Here is a 23,144-nt window from a genome sequence, read left to right on the forward strand (position 1 = left end):
ATAAGTAAGAATTGGACCACAAGAAAGGCTGAGTGGTGAAGAATTGATACATTTGAATTGTGTGTGATGGGACACTTGAGAGTCCCTTGAATGGAAAGGAGACCAAACAGTTCAATCCTAAATGAGATCAATCCTGAATGTTCTTTGGAAGGACTCTTGCTGAAGCTGAAGCTCCAATACTTTGGTCACTTAATGTGAAGAGCCCATACATTGGAAAAGATTCTGATGTTGGGAAAGATAGAAGACAAAAGGAGAAGAGGGTGGTGGAGGATAAGATGGTTAGATAGCATCACTGACTCAATGGATATGAGTTTGAGGAAACTCCAGGAGATAGTGAACAGAGGAGTCTGATGTGCTATACAGTCCTTGAGGTCACAAAGAGTCTAACATGATTTGTTGACTAAAAAACAACAACAAGAAAACTTTCACTTTGGCCTCTCAAGACTCCCCTGAGTCTCAGAAAACTGGCTCAAGAGCTAATGATCAGGAAATGTGAAAACAGAGAAATACAGAATACTCATTGGGTTGGGAAACTGGTAATAACTTAGATTATTGTCTAGCCCCATAACAAATCTCCAGACTCCTAGTTTGCTGAAAGATATAAAGGACTAACACACATTTTTTTTTTAATTGAAATTTACTTGTTTTAATTGCAGGCCAATTACTTTACAATATTGTATTGGTTTTGCCATACATCAACATGAATCCACCACAGGTGTACAAATGTTCCCCATCCTGAACCTCCCCCCCCCCACCTCCCTCCCCGTACCATCCCTCTGCGTCGTCCCAGTCCACCAGCCCCAAGCATCCTGTATCCTGCATCGAACCTGGACTGGCGATTTGTTTCTTATATAATATTATACATGTTTCAATGCCATTCTCCCAAATCATCCCATTCTCACCCTCTCCCACAGAGTCCAAAAGACTGTTCCATATATCTGTGTCTCTTTTGCTGTCTCGTATACAGGGTTATCGTTACCATCTTTCTAAATTCCGTATATATGCGTTAGTATACTGTATTGGTGTTTTTCTTTCTGGCTTACTTCCCTCTGTATAATAGACTCCAGTTTCATCCACCTCATTAGAACTGATTCAAATGTATTCTTTTTACTGGCTGAGTAATAACTCCATTGTGTATATGTACCACAGCTTTCTTATCCATTCATCTGCTGATGGACATCTAGGTTGCTTCCATGTCCTGACTATTATAAACAGTGCTGCAATGAACATTGGGGTACACATGTCTCTTTCAATTCTGATTTCCTTGGTGTGTATGCCCAGCAGTGGGATTGCTGGATATAGGCAGTTCTATTTCCAGTTTTTTAAGGAATCTCCACACTGTTCTCCATAGTGGCTGTACTAGTTTGCATTCCCACCAACAGTGTAAGACACACATTCTTGATTTGCAGACTGGAATGGAAACTATGTTCTAGATTTACTTAATCTGGTAGTGAAACTCTTTCACACTCAGAACAATCACTTCCAAGGAAGACCAGCCACATTCTTAGTCTTTGCTTCAGCAAATGATGGCTCCTTAAGAAATACAAAATTCTTCCTAGCTTATTACTATTGCAAAGAGCTAGGACATTGGAAAAGTCACTGCTACAAATTTAAGCACTCAGGTTCCTTTGGCTCTCTATCCAGCCTTTCCAACAACCTTTCAGTCCTTAATGATGTTGCTCTGAAGAACTATAGAAGCTCTTCCCAAAATTCCCTTTATATAGTCCTAGATAAATATTTCTTCAGATTGAGGACAAATATCTTCCAGTTCTAACTGACAATAAAGCCACATGCTCATTATTCAACCCCACTCATAAAACAACCCCTGCCCCAGAGTACTATTCAAATTGTGAGATCACTAATGAACCTCAAAAGGTTTCTGTCTCTGAATTTTTTTTTCTCTATTGTTTAGGATCTTTGAGATACACATTCTTTTCTTTTGTCCTTACTTCCTCTACCCCTGCCCATTTACTATGTCAAACTTCTTAGATATATATCATGGAAAATTTTCTTCCTCCCAAAAGGGAAAAATAATGCCAGAAATTGACAGTAGTCATCAAAGTAACCAACCAGCTGAATAAAATAACACTTTGACTTCTATCATTTTTTTCCATTTCTGATGCCACTAGAACAAATTCTAGAAACACGGTAATTTGTCCATATTGTATAATGTACCCCTTTCTTGGAGACAGAAATCTCCAGCTGATGTTACAAAATTCACAGCAGACTTCTCATCAATATTCAAACAGACCTCTTAAAACTTCTCAGAATTAATCAATACTCTTAAGTAAAGAAACCCTTCAAGACATAAAGCCAATAATAGAAGATTACAAGGCTTAAGATCTCATTCTCCCTTGTCTTAGGTCCCTGTAACACTCCCATTTTAATGGTGAGAAAATCTAAGGGCCAAGGAGGGAAGTTTTTTCAGTGTCTCCTCTGAGCAATAAACAGCACTGCTATCCCTTGACACCTCATGTTCCGTGTTCCTAACTTTCATAATTTACTAGCATCCACTCCCAGTGAAAGCAAATTATTTACAATAATAGATTTATGTAGTGTATTCTTTAGTATTCCAGTTGATAAAGCTAGCCAGTACTTTTTGGCCTTCACATAGGAAGAGAAATAATTTACCTAGACAGCAATGCTTTAGGATTTTATTGAGATTCTTCATTTCTCACAAATCATGAAGGCTGATCAGAATGCTTTAAAGTTCCTTGAGGGTCTACTTTGTTGCAATATATGGATGATTTGCTTCTTTGCTCTCCTTCTCAGACCTCATATAGGAAGACATTATCCACTTGCTAAAGCTTTTAGTGTTCAAAGGACATAAATTTATCAACAAAAAATTGCAATTTCCCAAGTCCAGTTTTGATATTTAGAGCATCTTCTATTAGAACAAGGGCTAAACTGAGATCCAGGTAGACTTTGTGGTGCCCTAAGTTTCCTAAAAACCAAAACTAAGCAGCCATAAGTTTTCTAGTACTAATTGATTATTGCCAGAAATGAATTCCAAATTTCTCTTTTATGGATGTTATCTATATTTTTATTCAACAATAACCACCCTAATCAAATTTTATGGGAAAAAGCAAAATAGTACTTAGTTTTCAAAGTCTTAAAGGAGAGTTTGATAAATCTTTTTACCCTTGGACATCTAAAGTATCTGATTCATAGGACTTGAGATAAGTATAAGATATTAAAAAGAGGTGGCAAGAATACATAAGAGAACTATACAAAAAAAAGGTCTTAAATACCTGGATAACCATGATGGAGGAGAAGGCAATGGCACCCCACTCCAGTACTCTTGCCTGGAAAATCCTATGGATGGAGAAGCCTGGTAGGCTGCAGTCCATGAAGTCGCTGAGAGTTGGACAGGACTGAGCAACTTCACTTTCACTTTTCAATTTCATGCATTGGAAAAGGAAATGGCAACCCACTCCAGTGTTCTTGCCTAGAGAACCCAAGGGACAGGGGAGCTTGGTGGGCTGCCATCTATGGGGTCTCACAGAGTTGGACACGACTGAAGTGACTTAACAGCAGCATCAGCAACCGTGATGGTATGATCACTCACCTAGAATCAGACATCCTGGAGTGTGAAGTAAAGTGGGCCTTAGGAAATATTACTAGGAACAAATTCCAGCTAGCTGCTGGAATTTCATATCCTAAATCCTCTTCAGTTTAGTTCAGTTCAGTCGCTCAGTCATGTCCGACTCTGCAACACCATGAATTGCAGCATGCCAGGCGTCCCTGTCCATCACCATCTCCCGGAGTTCACTCAAACTCACGTCCATCCAATTGGTGATGCCATCCAGCCATCTCATCCTCTGTCGTCACATTCTCCTGCCCTCAGTCTTTCCCAGCATCCAGGTCTTTTCAAATGAGTCAACTCTTCCCATGAAGTGGCCAAAGTACTGGAGTTTCATCTTCAACATCAGTCCTTTCAATGAACATTCAGGACTGATCTCCTTTACGATGGACTAACTGGATCTCCGTGCAGTCCAAGGGACTCTCAAGAGTCTTCTCCAACACCACAGTTCAAAAGCATCAATTCTTCTGCACTCAGCTTTCTTCACAGTCCAACTCTCACATCCATACATGACCACTGGAAAAACCATAGCCTTGACTGGATGGACCTTTGTTGGCATAGTATTGTCTCTGCTTTTCAATATGCTATCTAGGTTGGTCATAACTTTTCTTCCAAGGAGTAAGTGTCTTTTAATTTCATGGCTGCAATCACCATTTGCAGTGATTTTGGAGCCCCCCAAAATAAAGTCTGACACTGTTTCCACTGTTTCCCCATCTATTTGCCATGAAGTGATGGGACCAGATGCCATGATCTTCGTTTTCTGAATGTTGAGCTTTAAGCCAAGTTTTTCACGCTCCTCTTTCACTTTCATCAAGAGGCTCTTTGGTTCTTCTTCACTTTCTGCCATAAGGGTGGTATCATCTGCATATCTGAGGTTATTGATATTTCTCCCAGCAATCTTGATTCCAGCTTGTGCTTCATTCAGCCCAGCATTTCTCATGATGTACTCTGCATATAAGTTAAATAAGCAAGGTGACAATATACAGCCTTGACGTACTCCTTTTCCTATTTGGAACCAGTCTGTTGTTCCATGTCCAGTTCTAACTGTTGCCTCCTGACCTGCATATAGATTTCTCAAGAGGGAGGTCAGGTGGTCTGGTATGCCCATCTCCTTCAGAATTTTCTGCAGTTTATTGTGATTCACACAGTCAAAGGCTTTTGCCTAGTCAATAAAGCAGAAATAGACTTTTTTTGGAACTCTCTTGCTTTTTCGATGATCCAGGGGATGTTGGCAATTTGATCTCTGGTTCCTCTGCCTTTTCTAAAACCAGCTTGAACATCTGGAAGTTCATGGTTCATGTATTGCTGAAGCTTGGCTTGGAGAATTTTGAGGATTACTTTACTAGTGTGGTAGATTACATGTGTATATCCTCGTGGTAAGATTGTCAAGAGTCTGCCTGTAATTTGAGAAACCTGGGTTCAGTCCCTGCATCAGGAAGTCAGGAAGATCCCCTGAAGAAGGAAATGGCAATCTGCTCCAGTATTCTTGCCTGGAAATCCCATGATGAAGGATCCTAGCAGGCTACAGGGTTCACAGAGAGTCCAAAATGACTGAGCAATTAACACACACACACACACGGATGGCAAAAAGTCAGACACAACTGAGCAACTAACGTATGATCGTGCACACGTTCACACACACACACACACGCACACATATGTTGTTGTTGTTCAGTCTGTCAGTCATATCTGACTCCTTGTGACCCCATAGACTGCAGCACGCCACCTTTTCCTTTCCTTCACTATCTTCCAGAATTTGCTCAAACTCATGTCCATTGAATCAGTGATGCTATCTAACCATCTCATCCTCTGCTGTCACCTTCTCCTGCCCTCAATCTCTCCCAGAAACAGGGTCTTTTCTAATGAGTCTGCTCTTCATTATCTTGGATCCAAAGTATTGGAGCTTCAGGTTCAGCATCAGTCCTTGCAATGAATATTCAGGGTTGGTTTCCTTTAGGATTGACTGGTTTTATCTTCTTGCTATCCAAGGGACTCACAAGTGTTTTCTCATGCACCACAGTTTGAAAGCATTGATTCTTCAGTGCTCAGCCTTTTTTATGATTCAACTCTCACATCAGTGTAGCTTTTAATATATAGACCTTTGTCAGTAAAGTGATGTCTCTGCTTAATATGCTGTCTATGTTTGTCATAGACTTTCTTCTAGGGAACAAGTATCTTAATTTCATGGCTGCAATCCCCATCTGCAGTGATTTTGGAGCTCAAGAAAATAAAATCTGTCACTATTTCCATTGTTTCCCCATCCATTTACCATGAGGTAATGGGGCCAGATGCCATGATCTTCATTTTTTTGAATGTTGAGTTTTAAGCCAGTTTTTTCACTCTCCCCTTTCACCTTCATCAAGAGGCTCTTTAGTTCCTGTTCACTTTCTGCCAGTAGGGTGGTGTCATCTGGATATCTGAAGTTATTAATATTTCTCCCTGCAATCTTGATTCCAGCTTGTGAAATATCCAGTCTGCTTTCTTGCATGATGTGGTTTATCTATAAGTTAAATAAGCAGTAGTGAAGAAGGCTGAGTGCCGAAGAATTGATGCTTTTGATCTGTGGTGTTGGAGAAGACTCTTGAGAGTCCCTTAAATTGCAAGGAGATCCAACCAGTCCTTTCTGAAGGAGATCAGCACTGGGATTTCTTTGGAAGGAACGATGCTAAAGCTGAAACTCCAGTACTTTGGCCACCTCATGTGAAGAGTTGACTCATTGGAAAAGACTTTGATGCTGGGAAGGATTGGGGGCAGGAGGAGAAGGGGACGACAGAGGATGAGATGGCTGGATGGCATCATTGAATCGATGGACATGAATCTGAGTGACCTCCGGGAGTTGGTGATGGACAGGGAGGCCTGGTGTGCTGCGATTCATGGTGTCGCAAAGAGTCAGACACGACTGAGCGACTGAACTGAACTGAACTGAACTGAATGGTCCTAAATTTGCAGCTCATCTCCCCTCCAGCCATGGTAAAATCATTACAATTGCTTCATGTTTATGCATCACTTCCTGATTCCTTGTGAAAGTAAAAAAAAAAAAAAAAAGATACACAAATTGCCCTCCTGAAACCATGGATATGTTTTCCGTCTGAAAAAAGAAAAATAAATAAAGTTATATAATGCACAGCAGTGAGAAAAAAAATAGAAATAAATAAATAAGAAAATGCCACTTGGTAACTGATTTCTCATAGTTCATTGATATTGTCAAACCCAAGTTCACATGCCTGATGCACAGAGAAGCCAGACAAACGGCAACATTGGAGTTTGTAATAGAGTTTTATTTAGGGCACCAAGCAAGGAGAATAGACAGCTCATGCTCAAAGACCAGCACTGTCTAATAGTCTTTGAGAAACACTTTTTAAAAACAAATTTTGGGGGAAGAACTGCAAGGTTTATGACTTCCTTCTGATTGGTTGATGGTGAGGTAACATGGTGATGTTTCAAGAATAACAATCAGCCTTCTGGAATCTAAATGCTTATACTGTCTGAAGTTTCTATCCTCCACCTGAATGAGGGTCTGTAGAAGAATTCAAACAGCTCTACCTGATTGCTATGTATATATTTTGTGGAGGAACTAGGACTCTGCTTTATTCCTGCACCATTTTTTCTTGACTTCTTTTCTTTTGTTTCTACATTACTTCATTTTCCTAATTAGTAACTATTTGAATCTGCCCTTTGGAAGCCTTTTTCTACAAACAAAAAATGGGGGAGGTATTGCTGACCCTGTTGATGACGCCTGTTGTCTTGTTCTTCACACTGTTCACTGAACCCAGGCAAGGAGTGAGCTAAGAGACTGGGAGAAGACTTGAGGAGCCATAGGAATTACAGACACATTTATTTTCTCCCGGTTGACACAGCAGCCATAGCAGTATTCTCTTCTGGCTGGCCCAGGAGCCATAGAAGCAGATACGCCATATTCTCTCCTCTCCTGGCTGACTCAGTGGACGTAGCCGTGATGCAGCAGTAATATGCATTGCTTTTTAGATGAAGCTCACATATTCCTACACGACAAAGTACCCCATGACCAAGTGGGTACCTCATGACGTGCATGTGCAGTGCTACAAATGGTCTCAGCTGTTACATAGTCATTATTTACAAAACATGGCAAGAGAGAGCTTGAACACGCCATCTTTTTAATTGGCTCTCTCCCCACATGGGACTTGGAAAGGTTTTTGTAACTGTGAGTGCCCTTCAGGGTCCTGCTTGGTTTTAATGCTCCCATTCCTTTGATACCCCTCAATCTTGAGGGGAATAGGTGTGGGAAAAGAAAAGGAATAAAGTTTTGGATAGAGAAGTTAATCATAAAGTCAGCAGAAGAACTCAGCTTTAGGGGAACTTGATTTCGTTGATGATTCCTATTTAAAAAGGTGACAATGGAAAATTTTTTGTTCTTGTATACTCTTGCTATTTTATTTCTTTCAAAATCTTTGTTTCACTGGAGTATAGCTAATCAACAATGTTGTATTAGTTTCGGGCATTCAACAAAGTGATTCAGTTATACATATGCATATGTATAATTTTTTTTCAAATTCTTTTCCAATTTAGGTTGTTACAGAATTTTGAGCAGAGTCTCTGTGCTATACAGTAGGTTCTTGTTAGTTAACTATTTTAAATACACCAGTATGTACCTGTCAATCCCAAACTCCAAATTTATCCCTCTTCCTGGTAACCATAAGTTTGTTCTCTAGTTTGTGAGTCTGTTTCTGTTTTGCAAATAATTACATTTATATTCCACGTATAAATAAGTAAGTGTTAGTTGCTCAGAAATGCCCGACTTTTTGCGACCCCATGGACTGCAGCCACCAGGCTCCTCCATCCATGAGATTTTCCAGGCAAGGATACTAGAGTGGGTTGCCATTTCCTTTTCCAGGGGATCTTCCCAACCAAGGGATCAAACCCAGGTCTCCTGCACTTCAGGCAGATTCTTTACCAACTGAGCTACAAGGGAAGCCCATAAGCAATATCATTTGATAGTTGTTTTTGTTTGACTTACTCCACTTAGTAATATTATCTTCAGGTTCATCCATGTTGTTACAAACAACATTATTTTATTCTTTTTAGTAGTTGAGTAATATTCCATTGTGTTTTATGTACCACATCTTCTTTATCCACCTATGTGTCAATTAATATTTAGGTTGTTTACATGTCTCAGTTATTGTGAACATTGCTGCAATGAATATTGGAGTATCCTTTCAAACCATGTTTTTCTCTGTATATATGCCTAGCAGTGGGACTGCAGGATCATATGGTAGCTCTGTTTTTGGTTTTTAAGGAATCTTTAAACTGTTCTCCATAATGGCTGTACCAATTCATTCCCACTAACAGTATGGGAAGTTGGTATACCCTCTCTAGCATTTTGTTTATAGATTTTTTTGATGATGACCATTCTAACTAGTGTGAAATGATATTTCATTATGGTTTTACATTTCTCTAATTATTATATTGTAACTGCTTTGGATGTTTTCATACAAAATCTTTACTTATGGCTACTTTAGCCCATTAGGCTGAATTATTTGCTCCACGTGGATTTGTAATATAGCCAAGGATCAAACTGCCAATATTAATATTGATAGCAGATATGCTTTCAGAGTAGCTTATGATTTTGGAATTGTGTGGAAGCCGTGTGGCTTCCTAATTTACAGAGGAAATAAAATTTAAAATAATTCCATGTTCAGGAATTATTAGATCTAATATTATTCCTCCTACTTTAGCTATTATTAAGAATCTAGGCTAATCTAAACTTGACTCTCTGGAAATCTCCTTGCTGATATTTCTTCAAGAAATGCAATCCTTAAGAAGACTAATGAAAGACACCTCTGTTATGGTCCAAAAGATTTTTTCCTCAAAATCATAATTTTGAGAAACTGTTTAAAGAAGCTCAACAATTGATCTCAGCCAAGGAAAAACAAGATTGGAAATTCAGTTACTGTTCATTTGATAAAGAGAAAACGCTGATTTGAACAAAATAACAACCTGGTCTTATTGGAGATCCTAAAATTCCCAGTCCTCACCACTATACAATCATTATGGTATTGCTCTACTGACAAAATGATAATATTCATGAATCAATATTCTGGGGGTGAGGGCGTGCAGACACACTAATAAGGCCTCAAAGTGTCTACTTCACTAGTCCCACTTGTCTGAAATACAAACTAGAGAAACTTGTTTGTACTGCTCCCAGACATTTAAAACTGCCTAATGGAACATTGGAGGCCTGGCAGTTGGATTTCAACAACTTCCTTATCTCAAGGGTATAAATGTTTTATTCATAGTCTGTGTGTTTTCACACTGCACTGAAGTCTTCCTTCTCAGACCAACCACTGCCTTTCTGTGCATAAAGGCCTTTTTGGAAAAAAATGATCTCTGCCTGAGGAACTCCTCTCAAACTTCAGTTTCCAGTATCTTGAAAATTTAAGTGAAAATAATCTTGACGTTTTAAATTAACACAAAAATATTTTTAATATAGCAAACAGTATTGAGCCAAAAAACATCTTTTGGGAAAAAAAGCTTGAGCCATTCTTTATCCTTTAATATTTTTGTGTAAGAAAACAAACAAAAAAGCATGGCACAAATTAGATTAAGATATGAGTTTTCTGTTTGTACTTTAAATGTTCCATGACTTTCCAAGCATGATTGCACATATGCAAACTAAGTATATATTTTATTGTATCAATTTTTTAAAACTTTTATGTATTTAACTAATTTAAAACATACTGTTAAAAAAGGAAAAGAAATGACAGGCATGAAAGTGAAAGTGAAAGTGAAAGTGAAATGAAGTTGTTCAGTTGTGTCCGACTCTTTGCGACCCCACGGACTGTAGCCTATCAGGCTCCTCTGTCCATGGGATTTTCCAGGCAAGACTGCTGGAGTGGATTGCCATTTCCTTCTCCAGGGGATCTTCCCGACCCAGAAATCAAACCCCGGTCTGCCTCACTGCAGGCAGACGCTTTACCTTCTGAGCCACCAGGGAGGAGTTATTTGCCCCCTCAACAGACAGGAATGTGTGTGTGTGTGTGTGTGTGTGTGTGTGTCTTAGTCCCTCAGTCGTGCCTAACTGTGTGCGACCCCATGGACTATAACCTGCCAGGCTTCTCTGTCCATGGAATTCTCCAGGTAAGAATTATTGGGTTGGGGTGTCATTTCCTTCTCCAGGGGATCTTCTTAATCCAGGAAAAAAACCTGGGTTTTTTTGCATTGCAGGCAGATTCTTTACTGGCTGAGCCACCAGGGAAGCCAAGAGAAAGCCAAGATTTAATTGCACTTTCAACTTCTAAGAAACTTCTAGTCACAGTTTTTAGTCTGTGACCTTTAAACAGACTATCTGAAATTTCCTAATTAGCACTAGTGAGGTAATTTGAAGATGCTTACTTCTTGGAAGAAAAGTTATGACCAACCTAGATAGCATATTGAAAAGCAGAGACATTACTTTACCAACAAAGGTCTGTCTAGTCAAGGCTATGGTTTTTCCTGTAGTCATGTATGGATGTGAGAGTTGGACTGTGAAGAAAGCTGAGCGCGGAAGAATTGATGCTTTTGAACTGTGGTGTTGGAGAAGACTCTTGAGAGTCCCTTGGACTGCAAGGGGACCCAACCAGTCCTTTCTGAAGGAGATCAGCACTGGGATTTCTTTGGAGGCAATGATGCTAAAGCTGAAACTCCAGTACTTTGGCCACTTCATGCGAAGAGTTGACTCATTGAAAAAGACTCTGATGCTGGGAGGGATTGGGGGCAGGAGGAGAAGGGGACGACAGAGGATGAGATGGCTGGATGGCATCAATGACTCGATGGACACAAGTCTGAGTGAACTCCGGGAGTTGGTGATGGACAGGGAGGCCTGGTGTGCTGCGATTCATGGGATTGCAAAGAGTCAGACACGACTGAGGACTGAACTGAACTGAACTGAACTGAACTGCGGTAATTTGCATAATGCTACCCATACCATTCCCTTCCCCCAAAAGAAAATGACCTGGCCTTTGAAAGATTCTATACTTTTTGCTAATAATTCCTTGTCCCACAATTCTGTCCATGAAAACCTTCCATCTTGTACTAATTTTTTTGAGTATCTAACTGCTTATTAGATGAGTTGTTTCCCAATTCATGAATTGCTTAATAGATTGAATTACATATGCAAAATGTACAACTGCTGAAATTTATTTTTTAACATATTAAAAAGTTCTGAAAAAAACTTGTAAAATACATTTGCATGAAGGTCAGTATATTTGCATATTTAAACAAAGAATGGACCATAAACCCTGAAAGCAAAAGAAATGGAGAAGGTGTCTAGCTTTAACATAAATTATACTCTAAAGTTTAAAAAATTAGTATTGTCACATACTCAGAACAAACAATGGCAGAGAGTAGAATATCTGGAAAGATATCTAATTACATATGCTGCTGCTGCTGTTGCTACTTCGCTTCAGTCGTGTCCGACTCTGTGCGACCCCAGAGACAGCAGCCCACTGGGCTCCCCCGTCCCTGGGATTCTCCAGGCAAGAACACTGGAGTGGGTTGCCATTTCCTTCTCCAGTGCATGAAAGTGAAAAGTGAAAGGGAAGTTACTCAGTCGTGTCCTACTGTTTGTGACCCATGGACTGCAGCCTTCCAGGCTCCTCTGTCCATGGGATTTTCGAGGCAAAAGTACTGGAGTGGGTTGCCATTTCCTTCTCCGAATTACATATGCAGATTTACTAAATTATAAAGATGCTATCTCAAGTTAGTAATGGAAAGAAACTTCTCACTAAACAAGCACATAATAAAATGATAAAAATTGTATCTGGTCAGTATATACTATATTGCTATAAATTTCAAATTGATTAAATATTTAAATGTAACTAATAATACAAGTATTTATTATAAGAAACATGGAAGAATTCCTCTATAAACTAGAGAAAGGAAATTTTTCTAACTCTAGGTGGCAAAAATCCAGGGGGTAAAAAAGTAAAATCATAGATAAACAGACTATAAAAATTAAAAAGAAAGTTTGGCATGGCATTATTATTATATCTATATAGTTATAGTTAACTGTAATTTTAAAAATATTATATGTATCATATAATAAGAAATAACTGAGAAATTTATTTAAATTTCTATTGTATTAGAGGTTTTATATTCCTTTTATACAAAGAATATAAAAAAACAATGAATTTTTAGAAGAGATGTTAGAAATATGGACAGAAAAAAATCACAGAAAATGAAATGCAAATAGCTATTAACCACATAATGAAATGATCACCCTTGCACATAATAAGAGAAATGTAAAGTAAAATTACAGGAGAATAACATTTTTCATCTATTAAATGGGCAAAAATTCAAAAATTTGACAATATACTCTATTGGCAAGGCTATGGGGAAATAGGCATTCTCATAATTGCTGGCAGAAATGCAAACTGGTTCAACCTCTAGAAGGGGAATTTGGCAATACCCACTAAAATTACATATGCAATTACACTTTGATTAGTGATTTTACTTCTAAGAGCCCATTCCAATGACACTGGTTAAAAAATGAAATAGTTGTACCATTTTTAAAGTCAAAGACTGGAAGTAACCCAAACATCTATCAATAAAAGGCAGATTGAATAAGATATAACACAAGAAGTAAATGAATGTTATACAACTATCAAAAGAATCAGGTATTTAGCCATATTTTTGATGGAATGATCTGTAAGATTTTATATTAAAAAAGTAAAGAAAAATCTTATGATATGCTATTATTTTTCTAAGAATAGGGAAATCTTTGTTTATATATTTCATTATACTTGTTTAAGTGGAAGTATAACTGATATAATTGTTAAAATGTTTACCTCTGAAGAGGGGGAGAAAGGAGAGTGGAACAGACAGAAAAAGAAGATAGATAGTTTATGTAACTGTAATTGCAAAACAAAATTATGCTGAGGAAAAAAAAAGTGCCTAAATGTCAAAAGTCAAAGTAAAAGGAACAAAGTATGTATCTTTTTAGAGAAAGGAGCAGAGAAGAACTATTCCAAATCACTTTTAAAATAAGCATTTTGAAGATATGTTATTGCAGGATAATCCAAGGATTAAAACAACAAAAGAAGAACTGTGAAAAGAAAACAAAACTGTATCCTGTTTTATTGCTTTTGCTGTTTTGTTGATTTTGTTACTCAAACGTAATGTGGGATATATTTGAATTGAAAATATCAGTATGAGCTCAAATGTGTTTTATCTGTAAACAAAATTATTCACCAAAGTTGTCCATTGAAAATGTCTAGAATCAATGGTACCTCTAATGTCGAATACCATTTCCAACTAAAAGGTGAAACTATGGCCACTTGGAGAAACTGTGAACTCCCAGTCTAGGGCAATAAATATACAAGATAAAACTGGAAAGTGTATCACTTTTTTCACTTGTAAATTTGGAATGATAAAAATGCCTTTTTCTTAGAGTCATGAGAATTGAGTAAAGTATTCCCAACATCTAAAACAAATACAATAGCCTCAGGTCTAGGATGCCACTATGATAAATTTCCCACATAAATTCACAGAAAAAGAGTTGGAAGGCTATATATAATGTATTCTAGATGTTAAAATTATATTTAATATTAATTGTTCATGTTTCTGTAAATTTACTTTAATGATAAAGGTAAATGAGATAGACACTTTGAATGCATAAGAATATATCAGTCACATGTATTTTCAATATCTTTGCAAGATAGAATTAGTGTGAAAGGATATGTGCTGTAAAGTCAAAATGGATTTCAATGTCAGTTCAAACTGTTATCTTGCAGAGTGGTGTTAAGGAGGTCATATGCCTTCTTGGGAAGTCATAAATTTTTTTGAATGAATGAAGATCATTTTTTCTTTAAATGGTACTGTTATATCAACATCATAGAAATACTGTCAACAGTAAATGAGCTAAATAGCCCAGTGAGTTCAGAGCAAATAGTAGAACTTTAACAGAAAGCAACTATTTTAAAATTATTCTTTATAACTTTAAATTCACTTTTTGAATGTGATAAATTTTGCCAAATAAAATGACATATGATTTATTAAAATACTATTTAACATTTATATGCTTATACTTTTAACATAACTTTTCAAAACACATCTAGTTTCTTTTTGTTGTTGTTTTTTCCCCTTGAGAAAAGAAACTTATGAAGCTAGAATGAAGGCCAGATTTTCTGCTGTAACCTGTATTTTTACAATCATACGGCTTATAAAGAAAGCAATAGCAATAAAAGAAATACAACAGTGAGATTTCTCTTTTTATCCTTCACAAAAATAATCACTACTTAAGTGTATGTTTTTCTAAAACAACTTTTCAAGTGAACTGTCCTTTAAATATTTGGCTTTTTTAAAAAAAATCTGTCCTCATCAGAAGTTCTTTCTCTATAGTACCTACCATTTGAATGTATTATTACTCATCAAGGGCTTATTTTGACCCAATTATGTGAGACTGCTAGTGTCCTGGAAATTCTGTTTAATGATGGCACAATGGAAAATTGAACTGGAAAGAATTCAGGGTCTTACATTTTCCTATTACAACATATTTCCTTCTCTTTTTAAAAAACTTTCTAATACCTATCAGCTAATGCTCCTGTTCTTTCATCTAACAGAGGTGCTATTTATTAATAGCATAGTAGGGAAGAAATGACTGAGTGATTTAATTTCAAAGAAAAAAGAAATACATTTACTGGTGCAAGTATATGACTCAATATTGAGAAGGTAAAATCACACAGACACACTCACACAAACAGGCATAAATTTTGATGATACATGATTCCCTTCAGCATAGTTTCACATGAAAACTAGTCATGAAGCAAAGGTTATCATATTGATCCCGAAATGAATGAACTATTTAAAGTTTAGAATGTCATGTTAAGACTGTTGTTCATTTTGTAGCTCATTAAATAAGTTGCAGACAGATTTTTTGGTTTCTTTATTTCATCCAGAGTTGATAATGAATACATGAGGAGATTAAGAGTAAGCCCTTGGAGAAAGGGCAGATTTTATAGTTCTGGAGTAGACAGACACTATATTTCACCTTGAAACAGAGATGTGAAGTCTAATGCAGATAGGAAACAAAGGAGTGCTTCTCTCTATATTCTTGTCTTGTTTCCCTCTCCATCTCTCTGTTGGTTAATAAGCTTATCCTTGAACCAATAACACACTCTCTTATTTACTGTGGCTTCACAGTAAGTTTTGGATTAAGGGGATATAAATACTCAAATTTGTCTTTTCTTTTAAAAATTGCTTTGAAAATGTAGGTTGCTTGTACTTCCACACAAATATTAGGGTTAATTTGTAAATTTTGATAGTGATCACACTGAAACTGTAGATCAGTATGGGGAGAATTGTCATCTTAATGATATTGATTCTTTCAATCAATGAACATAGAACCTCTCTTCATTCATTTAGATCTTTAATTTTGCTCAGTAATACTTTGCAGTTTTTAGTGTTTAAGTTTTGTTCTTTGTTAAACTTATTGCTATGTATTTTATATTTTCATAATATTTTAAATGGATTTTTTCTTAATTTTATTTTCAAATTGTGTTGCTAATATTTTGAAACACAATTGAATCCTGCAACCTTGATAAGTGAGTTTATTGGATCTAGTACAGTCTTTCCTTTTTCTTTTTTCTTTCTCTCTCTCCCTCTTTCTTTCTTTTTGATTCCTTGAGATTTTCTACATATGGAACCATGTCAGCTATGAATATAGGCAATATTGCTTCATCCAATGCAATATGGAAGTCATGATTTAGTTTGCCCTGATTGCACTATCTGGAACCTCCAGTAAAATGGTGAAAAGAAATGGTAAGAGTGCATGTGTGTTAAGTTGCTTCAGTCGTGTTTCTTTGTGACTCAATAGAATGTAGCCCGCCAGGCTCCTCTGTCTATGTGCATTCTCTAGGCAAGAATAATGGAATGGGTTGTCATGCCCTCCTACAGGAGACCTTCCCAAACCAGAGTTCTAACCATGTCTCTTTTAGTCTCTTGCATGGCAAGCTGGTTCTTTAACTGCTAATGTCACCTGGGAAGCCCCCCAGGTTCAATATGGAGGTCATGATTTATTTGCTCTTGATTGCACTGTCTAGAACCTCCAGTATAATGTTGAAAATCAATTAAGAGTTGACATCCTCAAATTGCATCCCCTGCTTCCAGTCCCTATTAGGCAAAGAACATACTGGGCAAGGCTGTCATTTGGGTGTCCCATTTTCTCATTTCTGTAATGTCTCTTGTATCATTTGTTTGCATGAAAATGATCCATTGGTTGGGTATAAATTTTGAATGTGAAGATTATATTCAAACATGTCTAAGGGTTTAAAGATACAGATGACACTGAAATATTAAACAGTTCAACGAAAATCTGAAATCACTGAGAAAGTGAAAGAAAGAGAAGAAGAGAATATCGGGGAGGAGAGGGAAACAGGAATGGAGAGGAAAGAGGTCCTCAAATAAGACAGCTAATTTAGAACAGAAATTTATTCTCTAGTCATACAACTTGAGGAACTTAACTTTTCTCATTTTGAAATGGAGTGAATAAAAGCAATGGTCTCATAGGCACGGTTAGAAGATTATTAATGAGATGCTTGGCCCAAGCATGGCAGCTGGTGTTTCCCTACATGATCTTTCAGTTCAGTTTAGTTCAGTTGCTCAGTCGTGTCCAACTCTCTGCAACCCCATGAATCGCAGCATGCCAGGACTCCCTGTCCATCACCAACTCCTGGAGTTCACTCAGATTCACATCCATCGAGTCAGTGATGCCATCCAGCCATCTCATCCTCAGTCGTCCCCTTCTCCTCCTGCCTGCAATCCCTCCCAGCATCAGAGTCTTTTCCAATGAGTCAACTCTTTGCATGAGGTGGCCAAAGTACTGGAGTTTCAGCTTTAGCATCATTCCTTCCAAAGAAACCCCAGGGCTGATCTCCTTCAGAAAGGACTGGTTGATCTCCTTGCAGTCCAAGGGACTCTCAGGAGTCTTCTCCAACACCACAGTTCAAAAGCATCAATTCTTCGGCGCTCAGCCTTCTTCACAGTCCAACTCTTACATCCATACATGACCACTGGAAAAATCATAGCCTTGACTAGACTGACCTTAGTCAGCAAAGTAATGTCTCTGCTTTTGAATATGCTATCTACGTTGGTCATAACTTTTTTTCCAAGGAGTAAGTGTCTTTTAATTTCATGGCCGCAGTCACCATCTGCAGTGATTTTGGAGCTCCCAAAAATAAATAAATAAATAAATAAAACACTGTTTCCACTGTTTCCCCATCTATTTCCGATAAAGTGATGGGACCGGATGCCATGATCTTTGTTTTTTGAATGTTGAGCTTGAGGCCAACTTTTTCACTCTCCACCTTCACTTTCATCAAGAGGCTTTTTAGTTCCTCTTCACTTTCTGCCATAAGGGTGGTATCATCTGCATATCTGAGGTTATTGATATTTCTCCCGGCAATCTTGATTCCAGCTTGTGTTTCTTCCAGTCCAGCATTTCTCATGATGTACTCTGCTATAAGTTAAATGAGCAGGGTGACAATATACAGCCTTGATGTACTCCTTTTCCTATTTGGAAACAGTCTGTTGTTCCATGTCCAGTTCTAACTGTTGCTTCCTGACCTGCATACAGATTTCTCAAGAGGCAGGTCAGGAGGTCTGGTATTCCCACCTATTTGAGAATTTTCTACAGTTTATTGTGATCCACACAGTCAAAGGCTTTGGCATAGTCAATAAAGCAGAAATAGATGTTTTTTTCTGCAACTCTCTTGCTTTTTCCATGATCCAGAGGATGTTGGCAATTTGATCTCTGGTTCCTCTGCCTTTTCTAAAACCAGCTTGAACATCAGGAATTTCATGGTTCACGTATTGCTGAAGCCTGGCTTGGAGAATTTTGAGCATTACTTTGCTAGTGTGTGAGATGAGTGCAACTGTGCAGTAGTTTGAGCATTGTTTGGCATTGCCTTTCTTTGGGATTGGAATGAAAACTGACCTTTTCCAGTCCTGTGGCCACTGCTGAGTTTTCCAAATTTGTTGGCATATTGAGTACAGCACTTTCACAGTATCATGTTTCAGGATTTGTAACAGCTCTTATGGAATTCCATCACCTCCACTAGCTTTGTTCGTAGTGATGCTTTCTAAGGCCCACTTGACTTCACATTTCAGGATGTCTGGCTCTAGATTAGTGATCACACCGTCATGATTATCTGGGTTGTGAAGATCTTTTTTATACAGTTCTTCTGTGTTCTTGCAACCTCTTCTTAATATCTTCTGCTTCTGTTAGGTCCATACCATTTCTGTCCTTTATCGAGCCCATCTTTGCATGAAATGTTCCCTTGGTATCTCTAATTTTCTTGAAGAGATCTCTAGTCTTTCCCATTCTCTTCTTTTCCTCTATTTCTTTTCATTGATCACCGAGGAAAGCTTTCTTATCTCTTCTTGCTGTTCTCTGGAACTCTGCATTCAGATGCTTATATCTTTTCTTTTCTCCTTTGCTTTTCACTTCTCCTCTTTTCACAGCTATTTCTAAGGCCTCCCCAGACAGCCATTTTGCTTTTTTGCATTTCTTTTCCATGGGGATGGCCTTGTTCCCTGTCTCCCGTACAATGTCACCAACCTCAGTCCATAGTTCATCAGACACTCTATCTATCAGATCTAGGCCCTTAAATCTATTTCTCACTTCCACTCTATAATCATAAGGGATTTGATTTAGGTCATATCTGAATGGTCTAGTGGTTTTCCCTACTTTCTTCAATTTAAGTCTGAATTTGGTAATAAGGAGTTCATGATCAGAGCCACAGTCAGCTCCTTGTCTTGTTTTTGTTGACTGTATAGAGCTTCTCCATCTTTGGCTGCAAAGAATATAATCAATCTGATTTCGGTGTTGACCATTTGGTGATGTCCATGTGTAGAGTCTTCTCTCGGGTTGTTGGAAGAGGGTGTTTGCTATGACCAGTGCATTTTCTTGGCAAAACTCTGTTAGTCTTTGCCCTGCTTCATTCCACATTCCAAGGCCAAATTTGCCTTTTACTCCAGGTGTTTCTTGACTTTCTACTTTTCCATTCCAGTTCCCTATAATGAAAAGGACATCTTTTTTGGGTGTTTGTTCTAGAAGTTCTTGTAGATCTTCATAAAACCGTTCAACTTCAGTTTCTTCAGCATTACTGGTTGGGACATAGACTTGGATAACTGTGATATTGAATGGTTTGCCTTGGAGACGAACAGAGATCATTCTGTCGTTTTTGAGGTTGCATCCAAGTACTGCATTTCAGACTCTTTTGCTGACTATGATGGCTACTCCATTTCTTCTGATGGATTTCTGCCCGCAGTAGTAGATATAATGGTCATCTGAGTTAAATTCACCCATTCCAGTCCATTTTAGTTCACTGATTCCTAGAATGTCGACGTTCACTCTTGCCATTTCTTGTTTGGCCACTTCCAATTTGCCTTGATTCATGGACCTGACTTGCCTGGTTCCTATGCAATATTGCTCTTTACAGCATCGGACCTTGCTTCTATCAAGCCAACATATTATCAATTCCTTTTCAAAAGGCAATGTTAGATTGGGAAACATTAGAAAAAAACTCCCCATTAAATTTAAATCAAGCTTTCACTAATATTTACTTCAAATTTCTATGTGTCAGAGTAATCGACATACATCAGTATGTTAGTTTCAAGTATATAATAAGATTCAATATTTTTATATATTGAAAAATTGTCATGACAATCATTCAATTTAACATCCATCTTCATACATCCATCTTACACATTTTTTCATGTTAAAGTTTTAAAATTTCCTCTCACAAATTTTTAAATATCTAACAATATTATTAATTATAGGCAACATGCTATACAGTACAAACCCATTACTTATTAATATATATATCTAAATTTACATGTTTTAAATCTCTTCACCCATTTTGCCCAACTCCCATGCTTTGCCTATGTCAATAACAAATCTCTTCTCTGTACCTTTGAGATTTTCCTCCTTTTGTTGTTTTTGTTGTTTAGATTTAGTATTCATATTTATCTGTCTGAATTATTTTATTAGCAAAATGCTGTCACATTTCATCAATATTGTCTCAAATGGCAACATTTTATTATGTGTGTGTAGATTGTTGTATAGATGTTTGTTCTTCTGTTTAGTTGCTAAGTTGTCTCTGATTGTCTGGGACTCTATGGATTCCTCTGTCCATGCGAATTCCCAGGCAAGAATTCAGGAGTGGATTGTCATTTCCTTCTGACCCAGGGATAAAACCTGGGTCTCCTGCATTGGCAGGCAAATTCTTTACCATTTGAGCCACAAGGGAAGCATGAAATGAACATGGAGGTGAATACATTTGTTTTCTTCAGATAAATATTTAGAAATGGAATTGCTGAATTATATAATAGTTCTATTTTCAATGTTTAAAGGAACCACCATACTGTTTTCCATGGTGGTTGCATATGTTGACATGGTCACCAAGAGGGAACAAAAATTCCCTTTATGCCACATCTTCAACAACAATTGTTATTTTTTGTATTTTTAATAATAGCCATTCTAAGATAATCACAATGGTATGATCACTTACCTAGAGCCAGACATTCTGGAATGCAAGGTCAAGTGGGCCTTAGGAAGCATCACTACAAACAAAGATAGTAGAGATGATGGAATTACAGCTGAACTATTTCAAATCCTAAAAGATGATGCTATGAAAGTGCTGCACTGAATATGCCAGCAAATTTGGAAAACTCAGCAGTGGCCACAGGACTGGAAAATGTCAGTTTTAATACCAATTCCAAAGAAAGGCAATGCCAAAGAATGCTCAAACTACTGCACAATAGCACTCATCTCACACACTAGTAAAGTAATGCTCAAAATTCTCCAAGCCAGGTTTCAACAGTACATGAACCATGAACTTCCAGATGATCAAGCTGAGTTTAGAAAAGGCAGAGGAACCAGAGATCAAATTGCAACATCTGTCAGATCATCAAAAAAGCAAAAGAGTTCCAGAAAAACATCTACTTCTGCTTTGTTGACTTCACCAAAGCTTTTGACTGTGTGAATCACAACAAACTGTGGAAAATTCTTAAAGATATGAGAATATCAGACCAGCTGACCTGCTTCCTTAGAAATGTATGCAAGTCAGGAAGTAAGAGTTAGAACTGGACATGGAACAACAGACTGGTTCCAAATCAGGAAAGGAGTACCTCAAGGCTGTATATTGTCACCCTGCTTATTTAATCTATATAAAGAGTAAATCATGATAAATGCTGGGCTGGATGAAGTGCAAGCTAGAATCAAGATTGCAAGGAGAAATATCAATAACCTCAGATGAGCAGAGCACACCATCCTTATGGAAGAAATCAAAGAAGAACTAAAGAGCCTCTTGATGAAAGTGAAAGAGAAGAGTGAAAAAGTTGGCTTAAAACTCAACTTTCAGAAAACTAAGATCATGGCATCTGGTCCCATCACGTCATGGCAAATAGATGGGAAAATAGTGGAAACCATGACAGACTTTATTTCTTGGGGTTCCAGAGTCACAGCAAATGGTGACTGAAGCCATGAAATTAAAAGACACTTGCTCCTTGGAAGAAAAGTTATGACCAACCTAGGCAAAATATTAAAAGGCAGAGACATTACTTTGTCAGCAGCGGTTTCTCTAGTCAAGGCTAATTTTTTTTTTCCCAGTGGTCATATATGGATGTGAAAGTTGGACTACAAAGAAAGCTGAGAGCCGAAGTATTGATGCTTTTGAACTGTGGTGTTGAAGAAGACTCTTGAGAGTCCCTTGGACGGCAAGGAGATCCAACCTGTCCATCCTAAAGGAAATCAGTCCTAAATATTCATTTGAAGGACTGATGTTGAAACTGAAACTGTGATACTATGGCCACCTGATGTGAAGAGCTGATTCATTTGAAAAGACCCTGATGCTGGGAAAGAGTGAAGGCAGGTGGAGGAGATAATAGCGAAGAGATGGTTGGATGGCATCACTGACTCAATGGACATGAGTTTGAGTAAACTCCGGGAGTTGGTGATGGACAATGAGGCCTGGCGTGCTGCAGTCCATGGGGTTGCAAAGAGTCAGACACAACTGAACAACTGAACTAAACTGAAGAAACAGAAGGGCTTACCTGTTGGCTCAGACAGAATTCACCAGCAATGCAGGAGATGCAAGAGACGCAAGTCAGAATTTTGGTCTGGGAAGATCCCCTGGAGTAGGGAATGGCTACAGGCTCCAGTAATATTGCCTAGAGAATTCCATGGACAGAGGAACCTGGTGGGCTACAGTCCATGGGATCGCAGAGTAAAACATGACTGAGCAACCAAGAATGCATGCAAGAAACAAAAGTGCTATCTGATCTGATGAAAAAAATCACAGAATAAAATAAAACTTAGTCAAAGGATTATCTCTAAAATTCACTCATCTCTAGTGGATTTTAGGGGAATTTACTTCAAAATTTATGGAGAATTTTTGTTTGATATCAGCTGTTCCATTTGATATAATTTGATATGCCTTACAAGTGGTAAGGCAGTCCCAGTCAGTCTTCATAATGTAACAGCTTTTAGCAGCAATACCTAATAATGGTGTCCCTTCTCTAAACACATGTATCTCCCATAAGTAAAGGA

The 23,144-nt window shown here is 37.8% G+C and overlaps 1 long non-coding RNA gene across 1 annotated transcript; it reads right to left on the reverse strand.

Moving 5' to 3' along the window:
* Positions 1 to 5,005: 5,005 nt before the first annotated feature.
* On the reverse strand, positions 5,006 to 22,838 carry LOC120860810. Its single transcript, XR_005720436.1, has 3 exons — positions 22,804 to 22,838; positions 21,102 to 21,105; positions 5,006 to 5,105 (listed from the first exon to the last, which is right to left on the reverse strand). It is a non-coding gene; the product is annotated as an uncharacterized LOC120860810 (long non-coding RNA).
* Positions 22,839 to 23,144: the final 306 nt, after the last annotated feature.

This window comes from Oryx dammah, unplaced genomic scaffold (assembly GCF_014754425.2).
Source record: "Oryx dammah isolate SB20612 unplaced genomic scaffold, SCBI_Odam_1.1 HiC_scaffold_11203, whole genome shotgun sequence".
Taxonomy (NCBI): domain Eukaryota; kingdom Metazoa; phylum Chordata; class Mammalia; order Artiodactyla; family Bovidae; genus Oryx; species Oryx dammah.